The sequence below is a fragment of the Microtus oregoni genome, unplaced genomic scaffold, assembly GCF_018167655.1.
Source record: "Microtus oregoni isolate MIOR12 unplaced genomic scaffold, Mior012 000035F_ref0000213, whole genome shotgun sequence".
In the NCBI taxonomy this organism is placed as follows: Eukaryota; Metazoa; Chordata; class Mammalia; order Rodentia; family Cricetidae; genus Microtus; species Microtus oregoni.
Window position 1 is genome coordinate 20967487 of NW_024543094.1, and position 24221 is coordinate 20991707.

The 24221-nt window shown below is 45.1% G+C and overlaps 1 protein-coding gene across 3 annotated transcripts in view; it reads right to left on the reverse strand.

Annotated features, from left to right (window-relative positions):
- Fam107b (family with sequence similarity 107 member B) overlaps window positions 1–24221 on the reverse strand; it is a 215900-nt gene that overhangs the window by 54959 nt on the left and 136720 nt on the right. Inside the window, exon 1 of one of the 3 annotated variants that reach the window (XM_041630742.1) lies at window positions 11844–11988. The exons of the other annotated variants lie outside the window; for them this stretch is intronic. The gene's annotated coding sequence lies outside the window, so the exon portion shown is untranslated. Of the gene's footprint in view, window positions 1–11843; window positions 11989–24221 lie in introns of those variants that run through there. 3 annotated transcript variants of the gene reach the window in all.

The window sequence follows — 24221 nt, forward strand, 5'->3', positions numbered from 1 at the left end:
AGCTGCTCATGGATCAGAGAAGGAACCACGTCCCTGTGGGCACTCTCCTGCAGTCCCCTTGCCCTTGAGTGCTTGTGTACATGGGTAGTCTACGGAACAGCTCTGGGGAACACACTCTGCACTTCCTATGCTCTGGAGGGAAGGGGTGCCTAAGCCTGAAGCCTGAGGCAAGGCTAACCTCAGGAAATCAACACCAGATCTCCCTCCCTTTCTCCCCAGAAGGGTGGTTTAGGGCCTGAACTCCTCCCCCACATACACCCACACATCTCCCTAGAGGTACCTTCAGGAAGCCTCAGCTCCAGGATGGCTGACCCGGCTGGGCATGGGGAGAAAGAGACAAGCAGTTCCCAGGGACTCCCAAGTCAATTCTCTGGTGATGTTTTCAAGTACTTAGAGGCCAAATGGTGAACGTATAAAATATGATCAGAGGATTTTTTTTCTTATGTGAGTTGGCCCAAAGCACTTATCAAAAGATACTATCAGTTCAAATCTAGCTGGACATGTTCTCAGAGTGCTGGTCACAACGTGGTGACAGAGCACACCAAGGTACCAAAGGTCCTTACCCTGTGATACTGAGGGTATCCCCAGGTCAGCCACAGTGCCAGCGTGCAGTGTGCTGGTGAAGTAGGCTAATCTCATTTGCTATGGCATGGCCCTTTAAAAGGAGCATTCTCTATATTTCCTGCTCGAAACACAGCAATCCATCCTACTTATCCATGCTTACCACTGAAGCTGAAAACTGTCTGCCATTTCCCCTGTGTTTCGGTAAAACTAAAACATAACTATCTCGGCTTTATCATCCCCCGCTCTGCCGTGTGTGTGAGCGTGTTTGTGTATGCATGTATGTATATGCATATACATGTCTCTGCGTACACACAGGTATTTAGGAAGTCCAAAGGTTGAAATCAGGAGTCTTATTTATATTTAGAGAGAGTCTCTTACTGAGCCTGGAGCTCATCAATTCAGCTAGACTGGTTGGCAGGTGAGCTCCCATGATCCTCCTTTCTGTTTCCCCAGCACTGGGATGACAGACACACACAGGTGCACCTGGCTTCTGTACGGGTTCTGGGTATCACATTCAGGCCATCATGCTTGCACAACAAGTACTTTACCAACTGAGACATTTCCCATGCTCCTCTTTCAAAAAGAAATTTATATCATGTATATCATGTGTCTGTCTATCTGTATCTGTGAATCTGTATGTATAAGTATTCGTGTACCATATGTGCACTGGTGCCCATGGAAGCCAGAAGAAGTCATACTTTCCCTGCGGCTGGAATAAAGATGGCTGTGAGCTAACCAACATAGATTCTGGGAGTTAAACTTGAATCTTCTAAAGGGCAGAAGTACCGTGAGCCACTGAGCCATCTCTCCAGCTCCATTTTTTTAATTCATTAATGATTCACCTTTTCTAAGACAAGTCTGATCATACGTGTCCTTACCACATCAGACATTTACAGATGGTTACTGAAAAATTACCGGATGATGGTCTGTGCCACCGCATGGAACTGTTCCTTATAATTCTATGCTATAAACTCCTAACTGCATAAACACACAGAATTTGTTATTACTATAAAACTCAACTTACAATAAAACTAACCTGACACAATAAGATGTAGAAAAAACAGAGCAAATGGCAATTAACTTTCACGGTAGGAAGTATACTACATGAACTAACTGGAAAAGGCTCTGTTTTTTCTAGGAAGTCCCAAATGTCCTGACGTTGCTGCCACGTGGAGTGCTGTCAGACACTCTGGTAATGTAGGCCTCATCTCAAACTCACTAACTTGCTCATCAAACAATCTCTAATGAAATACTTAATTCAAGCACCATCATCAATAGATACTAACGACACTAGGAGAAAGGTCGATGGGGACACTCACAATGAAGGATCCAGCTGTCGACACAGAAACCCAATGATCAATGTTCACATTGCCCTGAGTGACAGTCGGAGACTGTCTTGGGATGATGCAACAGGAAGCAGATGTCCCTGTCCAAAGAGCTGACCACCAAACCCAATGGAGCAGAGGTGCTAAGAGCCAGTTTACAGACCCACAAGAACTAGTGGAACAAGTTTTCAAAGCAAACTACAGTACAATCCAGGAAGTGGGCCACTCTACTAGATGAGTGACCTGCTTTCCTCAACAAGCCAGCAGCACAAGGAGGAAGGTGCTGAGGACCAACAGCTGTGCTGGACTTGAAGGCCTTAAGAGGAAGAACCACCACGTGCAGACCGTGACATTTTAAAGATTTGGCTTCAAAGAAACCAGGTGTAATATAGCTACTATCACACTGTTTAGAAATGAGGCCGGTGTTAAGACCTTGACAAATTCAACAGATTTCTGGGCTTGCCCAAGTCTTGCTAGAGTTTTCAGTTGATAGCACCCTCAGCCATCCCTCAGGCAAAGGGCAGGGCCTAGCAACAGAAATAAACAAAGAAGTGCGTGCTTTGCCCAGCTCAGAAAGAGAAGTCTCTGAGGTCAGAAGAACGCAGGACAGGCCTGGGGATGCCCCAAGAGGAAACTTGCAGATCTTCCCACCCAGAAACTGTTGCAAATAAGCCCAGGGTTTTACCTGGAACTTACTCTTGTAAAAAGTGGAAAGTCGGTGCTCAGAGCAGAGAAGTCAGACCTGAAGTGAGCAGGGCACTGCACGCTGAGAGGACGGAGACAAGCGATGCCCACACACTACTTAGGATTTTATATCTTAAACAAGCGCCCACTCTACTTCTCTACTTCTGGATGGGGGAGGATGTGATTTCGGTCTTTTCACAATTACAGAGTCTAGCACCATACCCACTAATCTCTTTTAAGGAAGAAAAAAAAAGCAGAGTCCTGCAGTTCAAACAAGATAAGTCAAAGGAAAACTTTTTAAATTAAAATTGTTAATTTTTTTCTTCTTAAAACAGGGCATTCTAAAAAGAAATGCAGGGTTTTAGTTGTGACTTTGACCTAGTAAACTAGATTACATGGTAACATCCTAGAAGATGAAAGGCATATTACCTTTGAAAAGTTAGTCTATGAATGATACAATTTCATCCTTAGGACTTTAGAAACATATGGAACTTGCAAAGAGTGTCTTACCAGAAAGCAAGGGTGAAATCTAGGTGTAAAGTGTGTCCTTATTGCAAACAGCTCCCTGCTGTACAACAGCCATGGCTCATCAGTGCTTACCCCAGATAAACACATGTGACCAGCCCTTACCAAGCTTACTGGTATGAATGAGTTGTTGAAAATATCTTCCACAATTTAGAATACTTGTGATACATAAGGAATCCTTCTTCAATACAGGATATGAACTCTTCTAATAGGAATGTTGCACAGATTAAAAAAAAAACAACTGTTCAAATATGCAATTGACATAAAGATGAGAAAATACATCAATATCTAATGCAATTACATAATCATCTTTAAAATGTATGATGCCTAATTAAATTCCATCCACTAATATAGTTAAGTCATAAATAGCCTCAAGATACTTCATACAAAAATGTATTTCTGGTAAACACCACATTTAAAACGTAGCTCAAGCATGCAAGCTCTGCCTAATGGCATAATTATGTGCTTTTAATGTGGTGCCGCTGATGCATGCCTAAGGAAATTACCCCACGAAAGGACCACTTTAAGATGCCATGATCCCCATATGGTAAAGCCAAACTGAAAATTCAGAACAAACATTTTCTTAAAGCTATAACTTCAGATTTATCCGCAAGCCTCCTTCCCTACTGGAAGTCTCCCCTCCCTGAAGTGAAGATGTACAAGCTTTAAATACGGGCTCAGAGGAGCTCGGCAGCAAGGTGAGGAGGCAGGTCCGAAAGGACAACCTCTAGACAAAGCCTAAACTGGATCCTAGCTTTATCACCCTGGGCGAGCTTTTTAGTCTCTCGGCATTCTAGACTCCTCCTTGGTCAAGCACTAACTACACAACCACCCTCATGAAATCTCTTAGAAGATCACAAAAGACGACAACATTAACAGAGCCATGCCTCGGTGAACACTACCATTTTTATTAATGCTGTCTTAAGGTACATCCCAATGATGTTTTTCCCATCAGCACAGAACACATCCATCTAAGAAAGGCCAAGAATGCCCCTTAAAAGTATATGAATTATGAAGCCAGGTGGCAGCGGTGGTACACACCTCTCTTTAACCCTAACATTCTGAAGACAGAGGTAGGTAGGCAAATCTCTAAATTCAAGGCCAACCTGGTGTACAGAATGAGTTTCAGGACCCTCAGAGCTACACAAATCCTGTCTCAAAAAAGACAAAAACCAACCAAACAAAATGGAATATGAATTATGAAACAATGAATAAACCTCAAAAGCTTTATGTAGCTGAACAAACCCAACCCAATAGGCTATTTGTCCAAAATTTCTGGGGGGAGAAAACCTATGGAGACAGAAAGCAAGCTGTGGTTGCCTAAGGCTGAGGATGGAAATGGGAACTGATTGCATAACCTAAAACTGAACCGGGATGATGGCTGCCGAGCCTAAAAATTATGAAAAAATATGAACTGGATGTTGACAATAGGTGAATTCGATGAAATGTAAATTATACAGAGTATACTGTGAAAACAAAGAATACAACAAAGGCGTATTTCCAAAGTGTTCACATGAAACTTCACACCCATCCGCCATCATCATTCAGAGTTAAGACAGAATAGAGCAAAAATGAGATGAAGAGGCTGTAATTCCGCTGACTTCTAATCCCAACTCCCAGCCTCTTCCAGGACAACTTCTGTAATCTTTGTCTTCCTCGTCTGTGATACAAGAATAGACTGGCTTCAGAGGTTAGTGCATTATAAATAGAATCCTCACCCAGTCTTTCTTTTCCAGCAAATGGCATTATTGTTCACCTGGTGACTTGGATCTCATTAGTAGATGTTGCTCATGATTCTTTCACTAGCCAATACCAGTCCAAATCATTAGCCAGTCGCTATGGCCCATCTTCAAACTATACCATCCAGCTCCCTCTCACCAACTGCATGTAGCCGCTAGAGCATCTCAGGTACACACAAACATCTACTTCCATTGACCTTCCTGCGTCTCTGTTGGACCCTCAGAAGCCACCACTACTCTCCACAGCCAGAGAGACAGGCAGAAAATGCACAGCCATCTCTCCCACCCCTGCTCAGGATGCTTCCATGGCTTCTGTATCAGCCAGTTTCCTCACCATGGGACCTCATAGCTCATCTCAAACCCTTCCTCTTGCCTGCCCACCTGGCTCCATCCTCATTAGCCTTCCTGTGCTTCCTTCTATAGCAAGCTCCCAAGGACCTCAAGCCCTTCACTCTGCTCAGACTAACTGGAGTGCGTTACAGACTTGTTCAAAACTCAGAGCAGGACCCTCACCCTCTTAAGGCACCACTTCCTCTGCAGCAGGTTGCAGCCCACAACCAGACTTGCTTCCTTGGCATATGGCCATAAGAACTACCTCATCTGTGTATTTATTTACTGTCAATAAGTCATTAGCACACTAACTCCAAACGAGTGGGACTTTGGTCTGTTCCATCCCCAGACCCTACAGTCTGCAATATGGACTGGTACAAACCAGCATTCCTTAATGCTAAATGAACAATTTCATAAAGCATTTAGTCTACTACACAGGACACTACCAAAAACTGTGAGTTGGTAATAATTACATTGCCAGTATTTGCATTTGTTGCTATTATTGTATTTTACAGATAGGAATATAGGATCCTTAACAGCCTACGTCGAACTTTAGTCTATGATGCTTCCAGTTCTGTGAGCACAGGATAACTGAAGAGGGGACCATCACAGCAGGACCTACAGGAAGTGCAGAGTGTCTTCCTCACCATCCCAGTCCTGCTCCTGACACCATCTCCTAAGGAGTGACCTGTGTTCTGAGACCCCTGGGGCATGCTCTATCCGCAACAGCTGACAGTCACAGGGTAGGTACATCATGGAGTATAAAGACATGAAGGTAACAGTGATCTCCACTTACAAAGGAGGAAGCTGAACAGCTTGTCTCAATCCATGTACTAATTTAATGTAAGCCTGGCTGTAGCCGAGGCTTCTCTCTTCCAAGCTCACTGTATTACTCTGTGCAACCACAGAGGAAAAAGAAAGGGAGAAGGAGCGAGACAGGGAGGGAAATGGAGCCTTGGAATGAACTTTTGTCACACTTAAGCCCTCAGTTGTCACAGTTGTATCTATTTCAAATAGCGTCAGTGTTTTAGGGGAAGAACATTACACATTTACATAGAGACATCCAAATTAACATTCTTGACTTTGTCCAAGACACAGGGGTTTTTGTATCTCTATCTTGGACACTCATAAACAACCTGTGCTCACCTAGACTGTGGGGTTTATGCCATGAGTATGCAAGTCTTATAAACTTAGCATCCGTCAGGCTCAGACACCTAAAAACCCGAGGCTTCATTTCCACTCTCAGAGCGTACACTCTGAACATCGACGTCAGGGTTCCACAACCTTCTCTCTCACACACCTCACTACGACACTTCAGGAAAACAGAACACAACATGGAATGTCTAATATCACAACAAGGTTATCCTTAAAACTCTCCAGGGACCAAGATGAGACAAGAGGCCAGATGAAGAGGGGGACCGAGTCCCCGGCCCCTCCGGGCACCCTGTACCAGCACGTGACACGCTGCCTTACTAAAACTCAGTTTCCAAGACTGCAGGTGAAATGCGGGTTCCAGTTCCTACCCATTTTAATTTGCCTTCTTCACCACTGAGTGCCTGAAGTTCTTGATGTATCGGGAGATGAGTCCTCTTTAGCTAAATGCCCGGCAAATCATCACTGACTCTGAACGCTGCCCTTCCACGCTGCTTCGTTTCCTCTGCTGTGCTAAGGCTTGTGCTTAAACGGGATTTCCATTTGCTTTTGAGTTTTTTATGTTCTGTCTCATATCCATAAAACCACCTCAAAGGGCAACGTCATGAGGGCTTCCTGTTTTCCTCTAGAAATTTTGCAGGAACAACAGTTCTGGACAAATGTAGTATACACGGATGGAAATTCAATGGTATACTACAACCTTAATGAACCCGGAAGGGGTCAGGCTAGTGAAGACAGCAAGTTGCAGAGGGGCCAATGCTGCATGGTGACATTCTGTGAAGTATCTAATAATCAGGTTCACGGAGTCCAAGGGAAGGACGATGGTTGAAAGGGCTGAGCAGGAGGGAGATGGGGACTTCCCAACCAACAGTCGTGACGTTTCAGTCAAGCAATCGTCCAGATAGCAGCTGTCCAGGGTCACACCTGTGGTCAGCAACGACGTACATGACCCAGGTGTCCTCCTGTCTCTGCCTCCCAGGACCTAAACTGCAGCACACACTGGATCTGAACTCAGGTCCTCATGCTTGTGTGGGAAGAGCTTTACCAACTGAGCCCTCTCTCGGTGCTCTATAATGAAAATATTTCAAGTCTTTTTAAAAAGCCATCAAACTATAATCTGTATTCTACCTTGTTGTAGAGCAGACTTAATAATTCACTCTTAGGAAGCTTACAGAGGCTCAGCAAATTCCCTACCTAAAGCTTTCTGCACGTCTCATGACCAGCAGGGCTTAATCAGCTGCAACCCAGGGCATGCGGATTGAGGCTTTCCTCCTTAATCCCTGCAGCATGCTCCACCCGCACTCCATGTCTGCCAGTGTGGACTGAATACCACTGTCACCAACACCAACTCACATCTCCCTCGTGATCTCACACGAGTGTGTCACACACGCACCCCACTACAGAGGGCAGACCAACTACAGGCCCGGGTTTACACCTTTACACATCTTTGGTAGGGCTGCCCTGTGTTCCTCTGAAACACAGCCCTCCTGAAACTATCCCCTCTCCCTTCCTGTATCCCAGCCACGTTTGGGAATACCCTGAAACCACTCTCTCACTATTTTCCTGCAAACTCCTCTGGTTATCTCTTCATCTGTAATAGAATTTCCAGAAATGGGGGAGGAAACACAGCTGCAGCGGGCTGATCTCTGTGTATCACTGATATTTGTCTCTCAGAATCCCTGCAGGTCAGGACACCCACCGTGCCACGGCAACAACCCAACTTCGCAGGCTGCTGGCCCTGAGGCTACCTTCAGTGAGGACAATGAAAACATACTGTGAAATCTCTCAGTCACTCAATTCTGCACTAGAAACTGTTTCAATATATCAGTCAAATTATAGACAAAACACAGCAGCCCCCTGTTAATTCAGTTGGCCCCAGTGAGCAGGCCCTGGGCAACTATACTCTCGGCTCCAAGTGCCTGCCAGGCCACACCAGACTTCACATGGTTAGGAACTTAATCCCATCCTGCCCTGTGGTTTCCATCATTCTATCTAAAACAGCTCAAATAAAAAAGGGCTACTTCCAGCTTCAGCTCTACAAGTAACAGCCATTAACAATGTGGGGTCCCTTTGTACAACTCTTAAAGTACCTCCCTTGCCTACCCTGCTATGAGGGCCTAGTTGCTCCTGTCAACTACAATAAATTCGGTGCCTGGCCCCTAAGCACCTACCTAGACAAAGCTTCCCCAGCCACCTCAGAAAGTCTCCATCCATTTACCACGTCTAAATGGTAACCTAAGCCAGCTTTCCAAATCACTGCATTTCACAGCTGAGGCTCAGACCCGTGATAATAGGTGAAAGAAAGCAAGCATCCGTTCCTTTAAGGGCATTACCACAAGTACTCGGGGTGAGGAAAAGTTCAGATGGGAAAGACTCAGCACTTCTCCACAGGAAGGAAAAGAGAAAATCATACATTGCTTCAAGCAGGAAAAGCAAGAACAGGCAAAGATTAGACAGGGGGAAAGAGACAAGGAAGTGGGAAATTCTCAGGGGATCATGCCAAAGTTAGGCACAGCTATGGATGCATACAGTGACCTTCACTCCAGCTCAGTACGAAGCCAGTGAGCCCCAAAGCAAGACAATTTCTCCCTGGCACTTTTTCTAGACTCAGCACATATTTCTAGAAATTGGGATTTCCACAAATGGCTGAAAATCCAGCCCTCTTTGAACCAAACTCCCAAGCCCAGTTTCTAACAACACTCTTAACAATGAATTCTAGAGAGCTGAGACACTGAAACCCTGACAGTCCTCATCCGTGGCCCACTTTCGGTGAGAAGTCTTCTACCCCTCAGTCATTGCAGGAAAGGCAGTGAAGACCCTCCCTCCCTTTCTCCCTCCCTCCCTCCCTCCTTTCCTTCCTTCCTTCCTGCACTTGCAGCATTTGCATTTTAGACAAGAGCCAGAGCAATGAGTGGATGAGTGACAGCACCTGGCTCCCGCAGGTCAGGGACACGATTTCTTGAGCAGGTCTCTCAACTACAAAACAAGTCTTTCAACCACTTCAGGAATGGACTCTCTGACCCTGATACTGGACGCTCCAACAACAGGCTCTCATCTGGCATGGCAACAGAATAGAACTTCCAAACTCTGACCCGAGCTCTAAGTTGGCTGTTGTTCCCACACTGTCCAAAGTTCCACAGAGGAGGTGGAAAATAAGAGCTGGGCATGCTGCTCTTTCCTCCTGGGCTTTCTTCAGGTTCTATTACGTAGCAAAGGGCCAGGACTAGGAGAGCATCACGGATGACTACAGAGGCTATGTGTTCTGCCCTCATCTAGGGGTCACTACAACCCTGCAACTACTGAAAGCAAGTGTGCTTGCAGATTAAGGAACCCCAGAGTACAGATGCAAACTCCAAATGGGAGGGAGAGCAACCAAACCGTGAACCTGAGAGCACGCGGCCACAACTTCCTCCTCGTGACGTCTCCTGGCTTCAAACCCATTGCATCATCTCCTCAACCCTGCTTCTAAAAGGCTGTCTCAAAGGCTTCGTTCTACTTGGAATATTAAAGAATTCAAAGATCAAACTTTTTACAAGGGGAAAATAAAAGTAATGACAGACATGTCCACTGGTCAAATATAGAGCTGAATGACTTTTCAGACACTCAAACTACACAGGGGAAGCTGGTTTTCCTTTCTCAACTCAAACTGTCTGAAGCATGCATGGATGCATCCAGAAAACCACTGCCATTCTTTCTACAAAGCAGCTCTTTCCGTCACGCAGGTCTCATGAACCTCAGAATTTTCTAAAATCGTTTATTATTTCATGTGCATGAGTGTTTTGCCTACATGCCTGCAAGTATACCATGTGCTTGTCTGTTGCCTACTGAAGTCAAGGGTGTTAGATGCCCTATAACTGGATGTACAGATGGTTGTGAGCCACTATGTGGGTGTTGGGAATTGAACCCTAGGTCTTCTCCAAGAGCAACAAGTGCTCTTGACAACTGAGCCAAGCCTCCAAGTCCCAAATCTCAGAGTATTTTTAAAGTAAGAAGATTTATTTGCTTTTTAAACAGTCAGTCCCAAGCTACTCCTGAAATTCAAAGAATATATATCCACAGACATATGTATATGCGTGTGTGTTTACCTCTTTCCAGTAAACTGCAGAACACATTACTTTTCCTTCATCATCCCTCTCCCTTCTGAAAAAGTAGTTACTGGCAAGACTGAGAAAATATATTCCAAAACAAGTTGATGGTCTAATCCTCCGTGAAAGTGGCAAAGGAATATTGCAAAGTTACATTATTAAATGTCACACTTTAGACAAATACAAAGGTTAGGAAAGAGTAATGTGTTCATTTAGTCTCTCTCTCTCTCCCTCTCTCTCTCTCTCCACACACACACACACACACACACACACACACACACACTTCCCTAACACGAATGAAGCAAACATGCTTTCATCCTCACGATATGTTTGGGTGATGGCCACATGAGTGAATTCTTTTTTCTGGTTTTTTTTTTTTTGAGATTTTTCACAAATATAATCGTTATATAATTGGAAGTGTAAAGCCTGAAACTATAAACACTAAGAAATCTTCCCTTGACGGGCACCTCTGAGAGGTTAAAGGAACTTTAACAGCTAACACTTGCAAATGATAGAGGGGTGGCATGCTTAGAGAAGACCCCGGCCTCCCTGATAGCAAGGAGGCTCCTCCAAGGCAGAATGACAAGTCTAACATGCCTCATTCTGGTCTCCTGTTAGCCCCTTCAGGGTCGAACCCATTCTAACCAAATAACTCCGCTTAGCAGTCCCAGACAAAAATTTTTCTGAGAAGGGACTGGTGTGGCTGGTGTCTGCACTTCATTCCCTCAACCGGAGCCCTCTAAATTTCAAAGAGCTGGTACGCTTCACTTCCCGCACACATGTCAAAACTTGGCTCTGATGGATCCGATTACTCCCAGTCACCCAGAAATGTTTCAGGAGGCAATCACGGAACCCAGACAAAATAAATAGAGGGACTTCTTATGCGTAGACATCACCCAATCTCCTGGCATTGCCGGACTCAAAGCGGCACCGCCGCCGAGTCCAACACAGAAAAGTAACTTGCAGAAAGGAAACAGTGTCACCACCACCTTTCTAAGCAGCGCGACCCCGCCTTTGTCTGCCGAGCAGGGGCTGGCGTCGGGCCGCTGACCCCATCCTGCCGCCGGGGCAGGCAAGACTGGCATCTGGCCGCGCAGCCTTGCAGCCAGGGTCTCAGGGTCTGGGTCTGCAGGGCCGAGGATACAACAATGAGCAGAGCAGCAGCCCGGATTCCCCCCTCTCCAGGGGCCCCTCGGCCCCCAGCGCCCCTCCATCGGGGCCCCGCCCGGGCCCTGCACCCTCGACCTTCCCAGGCAGCGCAGGGCCACCCGGCTCCCCGGCGCCGGCTTGCGCCCGAAGGACCGCGAAGCCATTCGGCGCTGCTGGCCAACGACAGGGTCCCCCGGACCGGGGTCAGACAGGCGTCGCTGTATCCCCGCGGGCGGCCGCCTCGTAAGCCCCGCGTCTTTGTGTGTGAAGTAAGTGTGGAGCCAGCCTACCTCGCACAAAGGCGCGCTGCTCCCCGGCGCGCTCCGCTGCTAGCGGTGGTAGCCGGCACCTTGGCCGCCGAGGTGGCGAGAGGGCGGTTCCGACGGCGGTTGCAACGCCCCGACTCCGAAGCCCGTCCGGCTCTGGGCGGCTCTCACACCCCGCGGCCCCACGCGTCAGAATTAAGAGCCGGGGCGGGCCGGGGGTGGGCCGGGGCCGCTGAGTCACCACTAGACCACGCCCCATGCTCCAGGCCACGCCCCGAGTATCCGACCACGCCCCCCGAACCTTCAGCTATGGTTGGCTCTATGGACAGAGATGAATGCTCCAGGTCGTGGGTCGGGTAGCAGGGGCCTCTGTTGTGTTGTTTTACTTTGGTTAGCTTGGGGACCCCAGAAAGAACAGGAAGGTAGAAGGAAAAATTGTCACCTGCCTAATGGAAGGTGATAGATGCAAATTCACTGGGTCCACAATGTAAAACTCATTATGCACCTGCTTGTGTGTGCTTTCTCTCATCTTTCTGTCTTTGTAAGTGTGTGTCTTTTTTGTCTGTCTTTCTCTGTGTCTCTGTCCCTTGTTCTGTTTCTGTGTCTGTCCCTCTGTTTGTCTTTCTGTCTCTATCTTTCTGTCTCTGTGAGTCTCTTAAATCCTTCTGGGTGTCTCTGTTGCTTCCTTGCTCTGTTGTGTCTTTGTGTCTCTGTGTATCTCTGTCTTTGTCTCTCTGTGTTATCTCCTTCCTGTGTTCTCCTTCCCTCCCTCCTTCCCTCTCTGTTCTCTCTCTCCAGACAGTTGAATTCCTGCCAAATACTTCTGGAAGAAAACTCAGGAGTTTGTTATAATTACACAAATTCCCAGCCAACTGAAGACTCGGAACCCCCGACCCAGGTTTTCCTCCCCATCCTCATGAAAGGGTAGTTGGAGACTAAAGTCAACGAAGGACTGATTCTAATCTTTTTTTAAAATTCTCTTTAATTTTTTCCCCCTGGCCAATCCAAAGCTCTCAAGATTACCATGTACCTGAATCACAGCAGATACGAAAGCAGGACCTGACTCAGGGTGAAAAGAAGGCCAGTAGGTTGATGGTTCTATACTAATTTTCTTTGCAACAGATGACTAAGGATTTATTTAGTAGGAAACTTTTCTGACTCAAAGAGATTAGGTCATATTCACACAGAGAAAAAAATGCTCCCAATATATTTCAATGAGCAAATTACTTATTCCGAAGGTATCTTGCCCTACAGCACCTTCAGTCAGCTCCTGGCCATCCTCCCTGCCCAAGAGCCTGCTAAGCAATAGACTCGCTCTCCCCAGGACTTATATTACATCACATTAGTCTGAAATATGGCATGTAATAATAACTCTACAATATTTCTTTGCCACTTCCACATAGAGTTAAACCAACAACTTGTTTTAGAATACACACACATGCATGCTCACACACACATGCACACACGTAGACACACACATACACACACATGCACACATGTGTGCACACACGCGCACACACATATGCGCACACACGCACACACACACGCACGCACACACACAATCAGAGCCTTCCCAGGCTCAGCAGCATCTGCTCACACTTCACTCCTCCTCCCCCTGCTCTGCATGGTGTTTCTTCTCTCCATTATGGCTTCCTAGTCACCACCAGCACTTGGGATCCAGCCTAGATTCCTACGCCTCCCCACTGGTGTCAACTTTCTGACTAAAATGGCTAGCTGTCCCCTTCCCTATCGTGTGGAGCACCACACTTGCCTCCTGGCTCTGTTGCCACAGTATGGTAGGGCTGTCCAAACCAGTCCTGCCACCACTGTCACAGTGTCCCAGCTGCTTTCTGGGAGAACTTTTCAGTATAAATGCTCCGCTTCTGCTGCTGCCAAAATCTTTATTGTGCTGCTACTTTTGTTGCCACTTTGACAAAACCCCAGAGAGAAACAGGGAAGGGGATGTCTTTGGCTCACAAGTCTTTGTCCTTCCTGGTGGCTGCTGTATCTGATGCTAACTCCTGACGTCATGCCCAGGAGCAGAAATGAGGGCAAATAGAGCCTGGTACCAGTTATCATTTTAAAAACCCATCACTCTTAATGTGACTAAATGTGGGTGGCACTATTGCGTAGGCTGGGGTCTGGGACTACATAAAAAAGATAAAGAGAATGAGCACCAGCATTTACCTCTCTCTCCTTGATGCTTGCAACAGTATGAACCACCTGACACTCATGTCATGTGTCTTTAGCTATTTGCTTATGTGTCATCTTGCAAACCATCCTAACCATCATCCAAGAGGGCTCTGAAGGGGCAAGCTGAGCATAAATGTTCCCTGAAAGAATCCTTCCATATGTACTCTCTTGTGTTGTAAGGAGAGGAGCCGCTTGTTTGTCCTGGCCGCCCGGCTAGCTTACCCCTGAAATAACCACACAGAAACTGTATTAATTAAAATACTGCCTGGCCATTAGCTCTAACTTCATATTGGCTAACTCTTACATATTAGTTTAACTCATCTCCATTAATCTGTGTATCGCCACATGGCTGTGGCTTATGGGAGATTCTAACTGGTGTCCATCTCGGGCAGAGAATCCATGGCTTCTCTCACTCTGCCCTTCTTCCCAGCATTCAGTTCTCTCTTCTCTGCCTACCTACTGAGCCCAAAGCAATTTCTTTATTCATTAACCAATGAAAGCAACACATGAACAGAACCTCCTACACCACTTTTGTGCCTTAAATCTTCACTATGTCCCATACATGTGAGCCAATCATTCATTCCAAAAAACAAATAAAGTGTTCATTTTGAAATCATATGTTGGCGCCATGACTTTTAGCCATATTGGGTTCTACTGTCTACATCCATTACCTAGTACCTTATAAAATCATGTCAAAACTTAGTGTCTTAGAATAAATAGGATTTGTTTTCTCACAGTGCTGTGGTGGTATAGACAAGGTTCAGCTGAGACATCTCAATTCTGTTCCATGCAGCTTCCATTCGGCTCTGTCAGATGGAGGTCAGTCAAAGATTGGCTTGTCCTGAGTACTCTCAAAGTCCAAAGCTGACTAACACTGTCAGCTTGGACACTTCAGACCCCATTCACATGACCCTCAGCATGGTCTTTTAACAAACCACTGATGGCAGATTCTCTCTTCTCATCCTACCTTAAAATACACATGGTAATTCCGAGCTATTCTCTGATTGTAGACAAGTTCTTGAAATTTGATGGAGGCATTTCCTCAACTGAGGACCCCTCTTCCCAGATGATGCTGGTTTGTGTCAAGCTGACAAAACCAACCATCACACCAGTGGAAGGTAGCAGCCTCCAGGTATATTTCTATTTTATGAAAAGCCCAAAGTCCTTTGTCATTGTACACTAAACCCCTAAGACAGGTTCAATAATTTATCACTAGTCTTATGTCCTAAACTGATAGACCAATATAAATATTTGTGTGTGTGTGTGTGCGTGCGTGCATGTGTGTGTGCGTGAGTGCGTGTGATGGAGGAAGGTCATTGGCTAATAAAGGCACTGCCCTGGCCCATTTTATTGGTTAGAGGATAGGTGGGAGGAGTAAACAGAACAAAATGCTGGGAGGAAGAGGAAGTGAGCTCAGAGACTCCACAGCTCTCTCGGTAGCAGACGCCTGAGAGAGACGCCATGCCCTGCTCCCGGGAAGAAGCTCCGACCCAGGATGGACTAGGCTAGAATCTCCCCGGTAAGCGCACCTTGGGGTGCTACATACAGATGATTAGAGGTGGGCTAAATTAATATGTGAGAATTAGCCTAGAAGAGAATGGGCCAGGCAGTGTTTGGAGGAATACAGTGTCCGTGTAATTATTTCGGGGCATAAGCTAGCCATGTGGGCGGCCGGGTGTGGGGGACGCAGCCCTGCCGCCCCAAATACTACATATGGCGCCCACGTGGACAACTGAATCTACAGAAAGCCTGAAAAAGCTTGGGAAAGAGTAAAGCATGTTTTCTTGATAGTGACAATTTCTCGGATCTACTCTGCTTGCTAGAGGCAAGCAAGCGCCTCATCTGAGAGAGGCTTCCTGACTCAGCTTTAGCTGCAAAACCCTGCAGCTCATTAAGAGTTCCTGCCACGAAACACTTAAACGGTGTTGACGAAAAGCTGAACACATGCTTTTCGGTTTTCAGCCATAGCAGGAAAAAAGCTGCACCGTTTAAAAATGCCGGCTTTCTGGGCCATCCTGCCAGGGCAAACTCTGACTGTTTGAGGCAGGAGGGCCGGCTACCTAGAGAGGACTTGAGTGTTGTCTGTTGTAGCTCAGTTGCTGGCAGAGACCTTGAAATGCCATACAGTTGTGGCAGTAAACATGGCTACAGCCTGTATATCCGCCATGAGGCTGGAAAGCTAAGGAATGGACTGGATCTAGCTGGCAAAGCCACGCCTTTAGTCCTACTGAGATTGCTTGGTAAATTAAAGATTCATGTGGTCAGAAAAAGAGAGATATACAGTAAAGAGAGATTCAAAGACAAAGAAAATTTTTAAATGGTTTACAGTGTGTTAAAAATATATGCAGACTAAAAGTTGAAGTTCTTAAAGTAAAAAAAAAAAGGAAGAGAGTTGTTATGTGTGGTAGCACATGCCTTTAATCCCAGTGCCTAGAAGGCAGAGACAAAGAGATCTCTGTGAGTTCAAGGTGTAGTAGTGTACACCTTTAATCCTGAATGCCTGGGAGGCAGAGACAGGCAGATCTCTGAGAGTTCAAAGACAGCCTGGTCTACAGAGTTACTTCAGGTCAAAGATACAGAGAACCTGTCTCAAAAAGCAAAGAGTTAAAAGTAAAAATAAACAAAATAGAGGTTAAAACAAAGCTGCACAAAGATGGAAAATACACAGAGAATTTTGATACTGTATGCTATTATGCTCTCTTTGAATTGTTTAAATGCTGAGGAAGGAGAAACAGATTCTAAAAGATATTTATTTATAAATACTGCTGAACTAATCCAACATAGATATTATGAATTTGGATCTAAGGATATGATACTTTGGAAAGGAGTTTCTTATTTTGTTTTCACAGAGGATGAGACGCTGTTCATTTCTTCTATTCCGATTTGGTATGATGGACCACGCCCTCCTGAAGGGTTGGTGTGAACGCCTTCAAAAAATTGCTTCGCTCAACTGCCAACTGAGATGAAACTAGCACACAGGTTATACCATGAAAGACCAAATTAACGACGCCCCCATTCAGCAGGAAGCAGTTTGGAGAGAAATAACTGCGCCCAAATTCCCAAAAAATGTTTATAAATGTTCTTTTACATTTAAAGGGGGATATGATATAGATATGAATAATTTGCATTAGTATAGATTTTGCTTTATTGATAGCGATTTAAGGTCAATTTTGTTAAATGTATATGTATTTCTGATATTGATTAAGGTATTGTGATTGTGTAGTTCATTTAAAAATGTAATGTATATAGGTAGTTAATAGATAATCATAATAGTCAAGTTTGTAGTCATGTTAGTTAGATTTTCTAGATATATAGAGATATATTTTAGATAGACATTCTTCATGTCTTTCAAAGATTACAGAAGAGGACATTTAATGTTTTAATAACTGAGGACTTTTCATGACAATGAGACACTCTGCTCCTGGCAGCACCAATCTATTTCAAGAGGAAGATGGGCATCGAAGAGCCTCGTTATGGAGTTTTGATAGCCATTTGGGCAAGAAACTGCTCTTGCCTGGACTATTGCATAAACTGGACACAGAGAACCCGCAGAGAGAGGACTACTGAACTTGCCTAAGGTGAGATGATCTTTCGGGGTTCCTGATTCATGAAAGAGTCTGCGAGACATTCTGCAGGACACAACAGATAGTGACTGAATTGACTTTGAATTTTCCTGCTTTATGGAAATGTCTGCTGGATACCATGGGCCTAAAGGCTGAAGATGGATGCCCCAACGGTACAGAGGAACTTTGGGTGACTGTCCAGGCAGCGAGATGTCTCTGTCATTTCTAGAGTTTTAAAAGTTGCTTTTTTCTTGTTTGCTTAGGTAGTATTGTATCTTTCTGGAGTCTTTGATGGAGTTAAGAATAGTTAGTTATAGTTATAGTTTTCCTTAGTTATGATAAAGATTATTGTAACTTTTACTTGATAACTGTTTTGTTATATGTAATTTTGCTATGTTAAAGTTAAAGCTTTTTTTTTGTTTAAACCGAAAAAGGGGAAATGATGGAGGAAGGTCATTGGCTAATAAAGGCACTGCCCTGGCCCATTTTATTGGTTAGAGGATAGGTGGGAGGAGTAAACAGAACAAAATGCTGGGAGGAAGAGGAAGTGAGCTCAGAGACTCCACAGCTCTCTCGGTAGCAGACGCCTGAGAGAGACGCCATGCCCTGCTCCCGGGAAGAAGCTCCGACCCAGGATGGACTAGGCTAGAATCTCCCCGGTAAGCGCACCTTGGGGTGCTACATACAGATGATTAGAGGTGGGCTAAATTAATATGTGAGAATTAGCCTAGAAGAGAATGGGCCAGGCAGTGTTTGGAGGAATACAGTGTCCGTGTAATTATTTCGGGGCATAAGCTAGCTGGGCAGGCGGCCGGGGTGTTGGGAATGCAGCGCTGCCACCCTTATTACTTCATGCGTGCATATGTGTGTGTGTGTGTGTGTGTGTGTGTGTGTGCGCGCGTGCATATGTGTGTTTCCTATGTGGTAAGAATGAGAAGGAGGCTAAAGAACAAAGGCCTCAGATAGGATATAAGGTACGGCTGATTGGGTTCTAAGCCAGTAGATATCTAAAGTTCAATCTAGAGCACATTAGATAGCAAAATTGCGAAGCAAAGTCCTGGAGACTAAGTGGTTAAGAATACCACTCATACATACCTCAATTAAAACCCAGCCTGACTATGTTCTCTGCTAAAGAACTCAAAAAGATAATTCGAGATGTTGACAGGGTTTGTGGCTCACCCTTCACGCCCACCTGGTCATGGACCTTACGGTCCTCTTCTAAGCTCATTAAGATTGATGGCAGAATCACATGTGTTATGGTTGAAGCACCGAAGTCCTTGGTTTTTGCTGGCTGTCGTAAAGAGCCATTCAAAACCCCTGAGATCTGCCCACAGGCTTCAATGCAGAGCTCTTTCTAACATTAAACCAGCAGAGACTCGCCAAATTCTTCAGTGCTTCAAACCAGTGACTTCCATCTCAGCCTCTAGCGAAAGTCGAACCATCTCTCTGCCTTAAAGTCAACCAATAAGAGATCTTCCCTGCATCTTCAAATCCCATCACAACACAATATGGCTTGGATATGGTTTCAGTTGTGCTTTCCCCAAAACCTCATGTGCTGGGTGAGAGTGTAGCAGTGGGAGGCTGCAGACTACAGAGATGGAGCCTCAGGGGAAGTCCTCATGTCACTGAGAGCCTGCCTTCAAAGGAGATCCTGTGAGTCCAGTCTCTCTGGCTTCCTGCTACAAGATGTGATGACCTCTTCCTCCCACAAGTATCCCACGTTTTAACGATATCTACAATTAGTCCTGACAGAAATCAAACCAAGGCCATCTGATCTTGAACAAATTTTAGTGGCCAAACGCATGAGGTAAATAAAGCTTTTGTTCTTCATAAAATTAGACTGTCTTAGATACTTTGTTATGGCAACGAAAAACCGACCAATACGCAACAGTGTGCAGTTTAGCATAAGGTAGATGAACGAGAACAAGCATGGGTGCTCTACAGACCAGGAATCTTGTTTATTTTTTTGTTTTTTTGGGTTTTTTTTTTTTTTTTTTTTTTGGATTTTCGAGACAGGGTTTCTCCGTAGCTTTTTGGTTCCTGTCCTGGAACTAGCTCTTATAGACCAGGCTGGCCTTGAACTCACAGAGATCCGCCTGCCTCTGCCTCCCAAGTGCTGGGATTAAAGGCGTGCGCCACCACTGCCCGGCTCAGACCAGGAATCTTGGAGGCTACTTCAGAATTCTTCCCCTCAATTATGAACATGGGTAGATGGGTACAGAGGCAGACAGACATCTTTCAGTATAAAATTTCTAGAACTCAGGTCAGCAAGAAGAGTCAGTGGGTAAGGTGGCTGCAGCTAATCCTAACAACCCAGGTTTGATCCCTAGAACCTACACAGTGGAAAGAAAGATCTGACCCCTAACAGTTGTCCTCCGACCTCCACAAGTCCACCCGGGCACGCATGCACACAAAATAAATAAATAAGGTAAGATATTTTAGAAGGGGGCCTTGGGGAAGTATCTTGCACAGAGTTCAGCAGCTACTCAGGTAGAGCAGAAAACGCAGGTCTGAGAAGGCTTGTGCTGGGGAAACTAGTTGAATATGTTTCCTTCCAGTCACCCAGATTCCACAGTTCAGTAAGCAGTAGTTTTCACTGCGCCCTGCTGACCTGAATAATGAAAAAACAGGAAAAGGAAAACAAAGTTAAGAATATGTCACCCCAATTTTAAAGCTTAAATAGCATGGTGACGTGAATACACTACGTTCCACTTACTTTGATTGGGTGTTTGGCATAGTTATTATATAACTGTAACCCAATATCCTATCACCCTGGGACTTCATTCGTTTTTAGAACTCACTTGTGGAATAGTTTGTGAAAAGTTCTGGGGTTTGTCATGCAAAGACAGTACACCCATGCCTTCTAAAATGAATCGTGCTTAGAAGACACTAGTGTTAGTCTTAACTGTCAACTTGATGAAATCTAGAATCACCTTGGAAACAAATCTCTGGGTATGTTTGTGAGCAATTTTCTAGGCTTGATGAATTGAGGTGGGAGGATTCACCCTAAATGTGGGTTTTACTGTTCTGTGGCATGAGGTCCTGGGCTGACTAAAAAGAAGAAAACAAGCTGAGCAGTGACATTGGTCGCTCTCTGATTCCTGACTGTCGATGCAGGGGCTGCCACAAGCTCCTGCTACATGCCTTCCCCATAACAACAGATGGTACACCCCAAGCTCCTGATGCCTTCCCCATGATGACAGATTTGGTATACCCCAAGCTCCTGCTACATGCCTTCCCCACAACGACAGACGGTACACCCCAAGCTCCTGCTGCATGCCTTTCCCATGATGACGGACAGGGCACCGGAACTGTGAGAAAAAAATAAATCCTTCCTTCCTTAAATTGCTTCTGTCAGGTGTTCTGTCACAGGAAGACAAGTAGCTAATTCAGAAGGGATAAAAATGGCCTACATGAATCGACTTACATCCTATAAACCAGATGTGATAATCTGTTACATTAAACAATGTCTTCTGTGAGCAAAGGAATAGAATAATTTCATTAAATATGTTAATAGTATATTAGCAAAATATGCTAATAGCTAATATCTTAATAACAAGAATAAATATATTGTCCCAATAGGACTCCCCCATTACAGAACTTTTAACAAGCTCCCTGCCTGAGCTACATCTCATCCGCTGACTGAACACTTCATTGTTTCCAGAGAGCTGAATAACTAACTAATTTAGAAAGATTTACTATATGTATTTCTTCAAACACAATTTCCTCTGGAGGACACACTTGTCTTTATTGCTCGGAGTTTTAAAATCAGAGGGGCTCTGTAAAATCCTGGTGCAAAGATCTGAGTTTCACATCTTTTTCTTTACATAAATCTAAAGCCAGAAGAGAAGGATTTCCTGAGGTCTTCCTGTGTGTTTAAAATGGAAAAATCTGGGTTGTTTAAAAAAAAAAAAAAGATGGGCGGTGCTCAACTGCTCATCCTGTCAAAACCATTAGCGTGGTGCTCAACTGCTCATCCTGTCAAAACCATTAGCGCGGCTGCAGAGCGGAGGCTGAGAGATGAACGAACCGCTTCTGCGGCTGAGGACTGAAGCTCAGACCTCTAAATTCTTACTTCAAATGACTAGTCCTACACACATACCACAGTCTACATAGAAGTGTCTATGATCCATTCCAATTTATTTTTTTCTCCTCTTGACATTCATTGTAAATACATCTCTGCCAGCAGGAATATTCCTTGCAATGTTTGAATTGGTAATAACTAGCTGATTGTCCTCTTTCTTTGCTCACCTACCTTGGATTTGGTAAAATGAAGCAAGTCCATGGAGTGATATAGTGGAGGCCAGGATTTGATTCTTTAGACCTGTATTCAGGCTGAAGTTCTAGGCTCACCACTTTGGAGTGCTTGCTCAGAGCACAGAGCCAGAAGGGTCTGCACCAGGTCCTCAGTGTATATATTATATCTACAAGGGTCTGCACCAGGTACTCTGTGTATATATTATAGCTATTGGCTTCATTTTTTGTTTTTTGTTTTGGTTTTTTGTTTGTTTGTTTGTTTGTTTGTTTTTTTGAGACAGGGCTTCCCTGTGTAGCTTTGGAGCCTATTCTGGCACTCGCTCTGTAGACCAGGATGGCCTGGAACTTACAGAGATCCGCTAGCCTCTGTCTCCCACGTATTGGAATTAAAGGCACGCACCACCACCATCCGGCTTGGCTTAGTATTTTTATAGGACTCCTGACTATGAGGACAAGTGAGTCTCTGACTCCTTTGCCTGCTCTTGAGTCTCTTTTCCTCCTGTGGGCTTTCCATGTCCAAATTCGATATAAAATGTTTTGTTTCATTTTATATTTTATTTTGTCATGTTTGGTGGTTATCTCTTAGAAGCCTGTTCTTTTTTAATGATAGACAGGAGTGGATCCAGAGAGGAGGGGAGGTGGGGAGGAACTGGCAGAGGCAGAGAGAGGAGAAACTATAATCCGGATATACTGAATGAGAAAAGAATCTATGAAGAGGAGGAGGGGGAGGAGGAGGAGGAAGAGGAGCAGAAAGAGGGGGAGGAGGAGGAAGGGGAGGAGGAGGAGGGGGAAGAGGAGGAGGGGGAAGAGGAGGAGGGAGGATGAGAGCACTGGTGGCTCATGACTACCTGGCACTCGAGCTCCAGGAGATCTGACACCCTCTTCTAGTCTCCAGCAGGCCATGCACACACAAGATGCACACACAAACTAGCAGGCACAGGCACATACATATAAATATAAACAAATACGTTTTTTTCATTTTTGTTTGGCTGGTTTGTTTCTGGTTTGAGCTCTGCCACCAGGTGACTTTGAACAAGGTATTTAGCTCACTGTGTCCTTCGTTTTCCCTCTGGACCTGGTAAATGATTCCTCATGTGTACAAAAAGCTCCACAGGAGTAGCGTTGCTGACACACTTGGTTGGAGAGCAAAGCTATTTGATCTACTTTAAGTTTACTAGTAAAGTCCAAACTGCAGCTAATGGGAAATCTTGCCAGAGAAGGTTTTCTTATTAACCCTGCTTAGAGAAGCATGGCTCCCATTTGAACTGCCAATCGCTACTAGGTTTTAAAAGTCCTTTCCCACTAATAGCATCTCTCCTATCTGTTCACCCAACTATAACATGAACCAAAGATCTAACTAAAGTCTTCATCACTGGATCATGTGAAGAGAAGCATAAATTTGAGGGATAAAGAGAAAAGAAGGAACAATAAAGTCTCGTCCGGGTTCACCTTCCATGGATCCTCAGGACACACTGCCCTGTCCTCAGCTGGCAGCCCGCCCTAGGCCCTCCCTCGCCTGAGTCAACAGCTGAGGGACACGGCAGGGCACACGTGGCAGGGCACACGTGGCAGGGCACACGTGGCAGGGCACACACGGCAGGGCACACATGGCAGGGCACACTGGCTCACAGCTGCTTTCCTCAGCTCTGCTTTCTCTGCAACAACTGCTTCCGCCATTTGTTATCAGCAGCACCATTCACACACAAGCTCGTGTAAGGAGAGGAAGAAATGCTAAGCTATTATAGACACTGTCTCGATCTACGAGAGACTGGGAACGCTCATAAATCTCTCTCCAAAATAATGACAGAGGTAGAGACAAAAAACACAGAAAGGGAACAAATTAAAAAAAATATATAAAGAATGAAAATGAAGAGAGAGCTACAGCCCCTCAAAGGGGAAGAAAATTCCGAAATATTATAAATCACTTGGTCTGGAAACGGACAGGAAATAGAAAACTAGAGCTCATCTGTGCGTGTCCAGGGTGCAGCAAAAATCTGGAGACTTCTATAAACTTCAGGAAAGTAGTCGGCAATTGCACTTTACTCGCAGAACTGGAAGACCCTAGCGTTGCGAAAACCAAACTTAAGATCTGTTATTCTCAACTTTCTCAGAAGTCCTCTAAGAGATAACTTTTCGATGTGACTAATTAAAAGTAAAACTTCTCTTCTCTCTCTTGACTTCCCTTCTGGCCTCAGAGCTTATCCAGTATACCCCAGATGGTCTCGCTGCCACACCAACGTCAATACAAAACTTCCTCTCAGGTGCCCAGCATGCACACAGGCGATTACGCCAAGCTACCGTCTTCTCTCATGTCTCATAATTTATTCTCCCTCTCTATGAACCTTTGCCTGGATGACAGGTGAATATCCACTCTACCTGCCTTCCTTCT